Source organism: Triticum dicoccoides, chromosome 7B, assembly GCF_002162155.2.
Source record: "Triticum dicoccoides isolate Atlit2015 ecotype Zavitan chromosome 7B, WEW_v2.0, whole genome shotgun sequence".
Taxonomy (NCBI): domain Eukaryota; kingdom Viridiplantae; phylum Streptophyta; class Magnoliopsida; order Poales; family Poaceae; genus Triticum; species Triticum dicoccoides.
The window spans coordinates 314,949,078-314,956,773 of record NC_041393.1 but is presented as its reverse complement, the minus strand read 5'-3'; positions in this window follow the sequence as shown (position 1 = coordinate 314,956,773).

The window sequence follows — 7,696 nt, the reverse complement described above, 5'->3', positions numbered from 1 at the left end:
AATAAAAAGAGAAAAAAAAATTCAGAGTGTGCTCCTCCCTTGTTTACGTGCCGCGCCGTGATTTTATTGGTGTTCTAGGCTCGCGTCTCTAGCACAGTCTAGCCTAGGACCAGCACAGTACCGTCGTTGAGCGTTTATTCAACTTTGCATCTCTGAATTGATTATTGCTGACCCTTTTTGCTACCATATTATAAGCCTTCCCAGCTCCACATACATCTACGTCGTGCGTTTGACTCTCCCTGGTAATCACTCTATCCAAGCTTTGAGAGTTTTGACTACAATGGTTGCCGATCACCGCCTGCTGCTGGGTAAGAACTGGTAAGAATTTGAGTTTTGCTTGACGGGTTTGTGACACCCACCACCACCACTTGTTCGTAGTCTGTAGGATCATATTCTTGTGTGTTTCTATTGCTGCTAACCGTGCCAGGATCACAAGCCGACGAGATTGACTGGGAGAATTTATCGAACAAGGAGCTTCATGATAAGTTTCAGCAAATGATGACTGAACAGGTGCAAAATGTGCTGAGCAATTTTGAAGAGGCCATGGAGAAGATCACTGGCCTTGAGAAGACGTTCGAAACAAAGCTCGATAACAAGTTTAATGAATTGCTCGCGCGTCTTCCACCACCACCACCCGCCGCACCTAACGCACCTCTCCAACAACAACAACAACGACTACCTCCACGTCGCGAAACAGACCTCCGCCGAGCAAGCCGTGTTTCTCTTGCGTTTGGCCAAACTGTTGGTGCTGCTATTGATACTTCTGTGGCTCCTGCTGCTGATGCGGAGGAGGATGATTATGTGGGAGATTATGAGGATGAGGTTGATCAAAATCAGCACTACGTGCAGCCACCTGTACCACCACCAGCAGGTCGACCTCAGGTATATATTCGTAATGGTAGCCCTGCACCACCACCTCAGGTACGAGATGATGTCCATATTCCTAAACTGAAATTGAATATTCCACCATTTGAGGGTAGATATGTTCCTGATATATATCTTACTTGGGAGTTAGAAACTGAACAACGATTTACATGTTTACAATATCCTGAGGAGAGACGAGTTGCTACTGCTGTTTGTGCTTTCACTAGTTTTGCATGTGTATGGTGGTCTGAACATTGTAGATTATATCCTATTCCAACTACTTGGGCTGCTTTGAAAACTGCTATGCGTACGCGTTGGGTTCCACCATATTATCAACGTGAATTGCTTCAAAAATTGCAGCGTTTAAGACAAGGGAAAAATTCTGTAGAAGAATATTATCAGGAATTACAAACTGGCATGATTAGATGTGGTATTGCTGAGGAGAATGAAGCTATGCTTGCACGTTTTCTGGATGGATTAAATAGAGAGATTCAGACCATTCTAGACTATAAGTGATAGAGGCGGAGGTGTCCCGTCTTTCGATGAGATGATGGATTTCGCTTTGGTGGAAGTCGACTTTGACGGTCCGACTACGAACGTGCGAGGACGTCGCGCCTTAGCAATCGCTAAACCAACTCCGAGAGGTTATTGACCACGCCGGAGCACGATCAACCTGACCACGAGGGTCTATTTCCTGCGAGCAAACGAAGAACAAGCAAGAAACTGAGATTGCAATCTGGATATTGCGAATATAAGATGAAAGCTTTATTGATCAAGGTGGGGTTCTGTGACGCCTTTGTCTGGTCGTTGAACACAAACGAAGTACGCGAAGTTGCAGCTATGGCGAACTTTTAATCTAAACAAAACCCAAAGTCTAAACGATGCCCTAAGGGCTGTATATATGGAGGAAGAGGGGGGAATTTCGTGGCCCTTGGTGGAGGGGTCCAAAATCAACCCTATCTCTTGTTTCCCCACACATACGGACTCTAAAAATAGCCTATACTTATGTATTTCGAAATTACATGGGCCTGGCCCAATAATAAGGTGACGCGGCACCTAAAATAGCCTCGGGACGAAATTTATGAAGTGGCATCTTGTATATTTCGTCCAAGGCTTCATGCACCCATTATGGTGGCTTCAAAGTCCTGAAATCATCACTTGTAACTCCGTTCTTGTTTCCCTTGCGCATGCCAATATCTCCATGCTTGTTCTTGCTCCAATGTTCATCCTTCTCCAAGCTAGGCCCTTCATTTGTAAGCAAAACAAATGTATCCAATTTAGGCAGCATCATATTCTCATGAACATTAGAATCATTACCAAGAAACGAAAGTACCTGGTAATTTAGTTGGCGTGCACGAGCTCTAGTAATTGGTCCAGTATGTATAGCAGCAGGGGCTGTGGGTGTAACAATTGTATTGATGTCCTCATCATCCTCCCCTTCTTGAAATGAAGTCGTCCTCGACGGAAGTTCATCTTCCTCACCCAAATAAGGCTTCAAATCTGCAATGTTAAAAGTGGGACTAACCCCAAAATCTGCAGGCAACTCAAGTTTATATGCATTATCATTTATTTTCTCTAACACCTTAAAGGGACCATCAGCACGTGGCATTAACTTTGATTTGCGCAAATCAGGAAATCTATCCTTACGCAAATGTAACCAAACAAGATCTCCAGGTGCAAACACAACATGTTTTCTACCCTTATCTCCAGCAAGTTTATATTTAGCATTCATGCGCTCAATGTGTTCCTTAGTTAACTCATGCATTTTTAAAATCAATTCAGCACGTTGTTTAGCATCAAAATTAACCTTCTCCGAAGATGGAAGAGGCAACAAATCAATAGGTGCACGAGGTAGGAAACCATACACAACTTCAAAAGGGCACATCTTAGTAGTAGAATGCAATGAACGATTATAAGCAAATTCAATATGAGGCAAGCATTCCTCCCACATTTTCTTATTATTCTTCAAAACAGCCCTAAGCATAGTAGACAACGTTCTATTGACTACTTCAGTTTGTCCATCAGTTTGGGGGTGACAAGTAGTACTAAAAAGCAGTTTAGTCCCCAACTTAGCCCATAAACATATCCAAAAGTGGCTAAGAAATTTAGTATCACGATCTGAAACAATAGTATTTGGCACACCATGCAAGCGAATAATTTCACGAAAGAACAAATCAGCAACATTAACAGCATCATCGCTTTTATGACATGGTATAAAGTGTGCCATTTTCGAGAATCTATCCACGACAACAAATATACTTTCCCTCCCCTTCTTTGTTCGAGGTAAACCTAAAACAAAGTCCATAGATATATCCTCCCAAGGAACACTAGGTACAGGCAAAGGCATATATAAACCATGAGGATTGAGTCGTGACTTAGCTTTTTGACATGTAGTGCAGCGAGCAATAAAACGCTCAACATCCCGTCTCATCTTTGGCCAAAAGAAATGTGTAGCAAGTACGTCCTCCGTCTTCTTCACGCCAAAGTGTCCCATTAATCCTCCTCCATGCGCCTCCTGCAACAACAAAAGACGAACGGAGCTAGCTGGAATGCATAGCTTGTTAGCACGAAACACAAATCCATCGTTAACAACAAACTTGTTCCACATTCTTCCTTCTTTACAATTCTGCATTACATCTTTAAAATCAGCATCATGCACATATTGATCTTTGATGGTCTCCAAACCAAATATTTTGAAGTCAAGTTGTGAAAGCATAGTATAGCGACGAGACAATGCATCAGCAATAACATTTTCTTTTCCCTTCTTGTGTTTAATGACATAAGGGAAAGTCTCAATGAATTCAACCCATTTAGCATGTCTACGATTCAGTTTAACTTGACTTTTAATATGTTTCGAAGATTCATGATCAGAATGTATAACAAATTCTTTGGGCCATAAATAATGTTGTCATGTTTCTAAAGTCCGAACAAGAGCATATAATTCTTTATCATAAGTAGAATAATTCAGACTAGGCCCACTCAATTTTTCAGAAAAGTATGCAACAGGTTTGCCATCTTGTAATAACACACCTCCTAATCCAATTCCACTAGCATCACATTCAAGCTCAAAAGTCTTATTAAAATCAGGAAGTTGGAGTAAAGGAGCATGTGTCAACTTATCTTTCAATACCGTGAAGGCTTCTTCCTGTGCGGTACCCCAAAGAAAAGGCACATCTTTCTTTGTAAGCTCATTGAGAGGTGCAGCAATGGTGCTGAAATCTCTCACAAAACGCCTATAGAATCCAGCGAGGCCAAGAAAACTCTCACTTGTGTGACCGTTTTGGGCTGCGGCCAACTCTCAATAGCTTCAATCTTGGCTTTATCAACTTCAATTCCCTGTGGAGTAACAACATAGCCAAGAAAAGATACTCGGTCGGTGCAAAAGGTGCACTTCCCAAGGTTACCAAACAAACGTGCATCACGTAGAGCAATAAAAACAGCACGTAAATGTTCCAAATGTTCCTCCAAAGATCTGCTATAAATCAATATGTCATCAAAGTAAACTACCACAAATCGTCCAATGAAAGCACGTAAAACTTCGTTCATTAATCTCATGAAAGTACTAGGTGCATTAGTTAACCCAAAAGGCATGACTAACCACTCATATAATCCAAACTTAGTTTTAAATGCTGTTTTCCATTCATCTCCCAATTTAATACGAATTTGATGGTAGCCACTACGCAAATCAACTTTGGAGAATATTGTAGAGCCACTCAATTCATCAAGCATATCATCTAGCCTAGGAATAGGATGACGATAACGAATAGTAATATTATTAATGCCTCTACAATCAACACACATACGTGATGTACCATCCTTTTTCGGCACTAGAATAATAGGAACAGCACAAGGACTAAGGGATTCGCGTATATAACCTTTGTCGAGAAGCTCTTGTACTTGACGCATAATCTCCTTCGTCTCCTCTGGATTGGTACGGTATGGTGCACGGTTTGGTAGTGAAGCACCGGGAATTAAGTCAATCTGATGCTCAATCCCTCGAATAGGCGGTAATCCCGGTGGCACGTCTTGTGGAAAGACGTCAGCGAACTCCTGCAAAATGTTAGTGACAGCAGGAGGCAAAGAGGAAGGCATGTCCTCGAATGAAAATAATGCCTCTTTGCACACAAAAGCATAGCAAACAGATTTGCTGAAATCTAGCTCATCAATATCAGATTTGGTGGCAAATAAGCATGCACTTTTCAATTTAATTTCAGAAGCAACACTAGATGGTTTATTATTAGGCTTCATTTGTTGCTCAAATTCTTTTGCCACAATCTGATTTTCACTCTTAGTCTTCTCCTGTTGTGCTTTATTAGCTCTATTAATATCATCTTTCAAAATGGAATCAGGAGTCATAGGAAGCAAAGTAATATTTTTATCCTTATGAACAAGAGTATAGTGATTGTTTCTACCATGGTGTACAGAATTTTTATCAAATTGCCATGGTCTACCAAGTAATAAGGAACATGCTTGCATAGGTACCACATCACAATCAACATAATCAGCATATGTAGAGATACTAAAATGCACACGAACAGTACGTGTTACCTTAACCTTGCCGCTGTTGTTGAACCATTGGATGTAGTAAGGATGTGGATGTGGTCTTGTGGTGAGAGAAAGCTTCTCCACCATCTCCATGCTAGCCAAGTTGTTGCAGCTCCCTCCGTCTATTATGACGCGCACAGAACGTTCCTTCACAACTCCCTTGGTATGGAACAAATTGTGCCTCTGATTTTGCTCAGCTTGTATGACCTGCACACTCAAAACACGTTGGGCAACTAAACATTCATACCTGTCAGCGTCTTCAGGAGCCATGTATTGCGTCTCATGATCAGAATCATCTCCACCATGTTCTTCACGTGTAATAAGAGCCAATGTCTCCTCATCATAGTCACTAGCGGACTCATATCCACCATCCGCGGTAGCAATCATCACACGCGGAGATTTGCATTCCCTCGCATAATGACCTCCTCCCTTACAACGACGACAAATAATATCACTTGTGTGCCCTGTTGATGCCATGGAAGAAGAAGAACGATGTGCAGGCCCTGCAGGTGCGCTCTTGGCAGATAATGGTGGTTGTGCCTGTTTTCTTGTATCACGGCTGGAGGTGGCACCGGATGGAGGTGCTGGTGCAGTTGAAGTAGAAGATGCACGTGGTGTCCATGATGAAGGTCGGCCTGCAGAAAAGTTAGTTCGCCCCAATGCTTGTCGATCCTGCACTTCACGTTCAGCTTTACAAGCAAGATGGAATAAACGAGTGATATTAGTATACTCCTTATAGTCTAGAATGGTCTGAATCTCTCTATTTAATCCACCCAGAAAACGTGCAAGCATAGCTTCATTCTCCTCAACAATACCACATCTAATCATGCCAGTTTGTAATTCCTGATAATATTCTTCTACAGAATTTTTCCCTTGTCTTAAACGCTGCAATTTTTGAAGCAATTCACGTTGATAATATGGTGGAACCCAACGCGTACGCATAGCAGTTTTCAAAGCAGCCCAAGTAGTTGGAATAGGATATAATCTACAATGTTCAGACCACCATACACATGCAAAACTAGTGAAAGCACAAACGGCAGCAGCAACTCGTCTCTCCTGAGGATATTGTAAACATGTAAATCGTTGTTCAGTTTCTAACTCCCAAGTAAGATATATATCAGGAACATATCTACCCTCAAATGGTGGAATATTCAATTTCAGTTTAGGAATATGGACATCATCTCGTACCTGAGGTGGTGGTGCAGGCCTACCATTACGAATATATACCTGAGGTCGACCTGCTGGTGGTGGTACAGGTGGCTGCACGTAGTGTTGATTTTGATCAACCTCATCCTCATAATCTCCCACATAATCATCATCCTCTGCATCAGCAGCAGGAGCCACAGAAGTATCAACAGCAGCACCAACAGTTTGGCCAAACGCAAGAGGAACACGGCTTGCTCGGCGGAGGTCTGCTTCGCGACGTGGAGGTAGTCGTTGTTGTTGTTGTTGGAGAGGTGCGTTAGCTGCAGCGGGTGGTGGTGGTGGAAGACGCGCGAGCAATTCATTAAACTTGTTATCGAGCTTTGTTTCGAACGTCTTCTCAAAGCCAGTGATCTTCTCCATGGCCTCTTCAAAATTGTTCAGCACATCTTGCACCTGTTCAGTCATCATTTGCTGAAACTTATCATGAAGCTCCTTGTTCGATAAATTCTCCCAGTCAATCTCGTCGGCTTGTGATCCTGGCATGGTTAGCAGCAATAGAAACACACAAGAATATGATCCTACAGACTATGAACAAGTGGTGGTGGTGGGTGTCACAAATCCGTCAAGCAAATCTCAAATTCTTACCAGTTCTTACCCAGCAGCAGGCGGTGATCGGCAACCGTTGTAGTCAAAAACTCTCAAAGCTTGGACAGAGCGATTACCAGGGAGAGTCAAACGCACGACGTAGATGTATGTGGAGCTGGGAAGGCTTATAATATGGTAGCAAAAAGGGTCAGCAATAATCAATTCAGAGATGCAAAGTTGAATAAACGCTCAACGACGGTACTGTGCTGGTCCTAGGCTAGACTGTGCTAGAGACGCGAGCCTAGAACACTAACAAAATCACGGCGCGGCACGTAAACAAGGGAAAAGCACACTCTGAATTTTTTTTTCGCTTTTTTTTTCTTTTTTTTGCGCTCTTTTTTTTTGCGCTGCTTTTTTTTGCGAAAAATCACTATAATGGCGAGTGTCTCAAAACTCTTCCTAGCTCAAACTGACAGGATGGGCACGAAATTTTTTCGACCAATTTTTTTTTCTTTTTTTCGACTGCCCGGACCCAAAAACTGGAAATGGGTCAAAA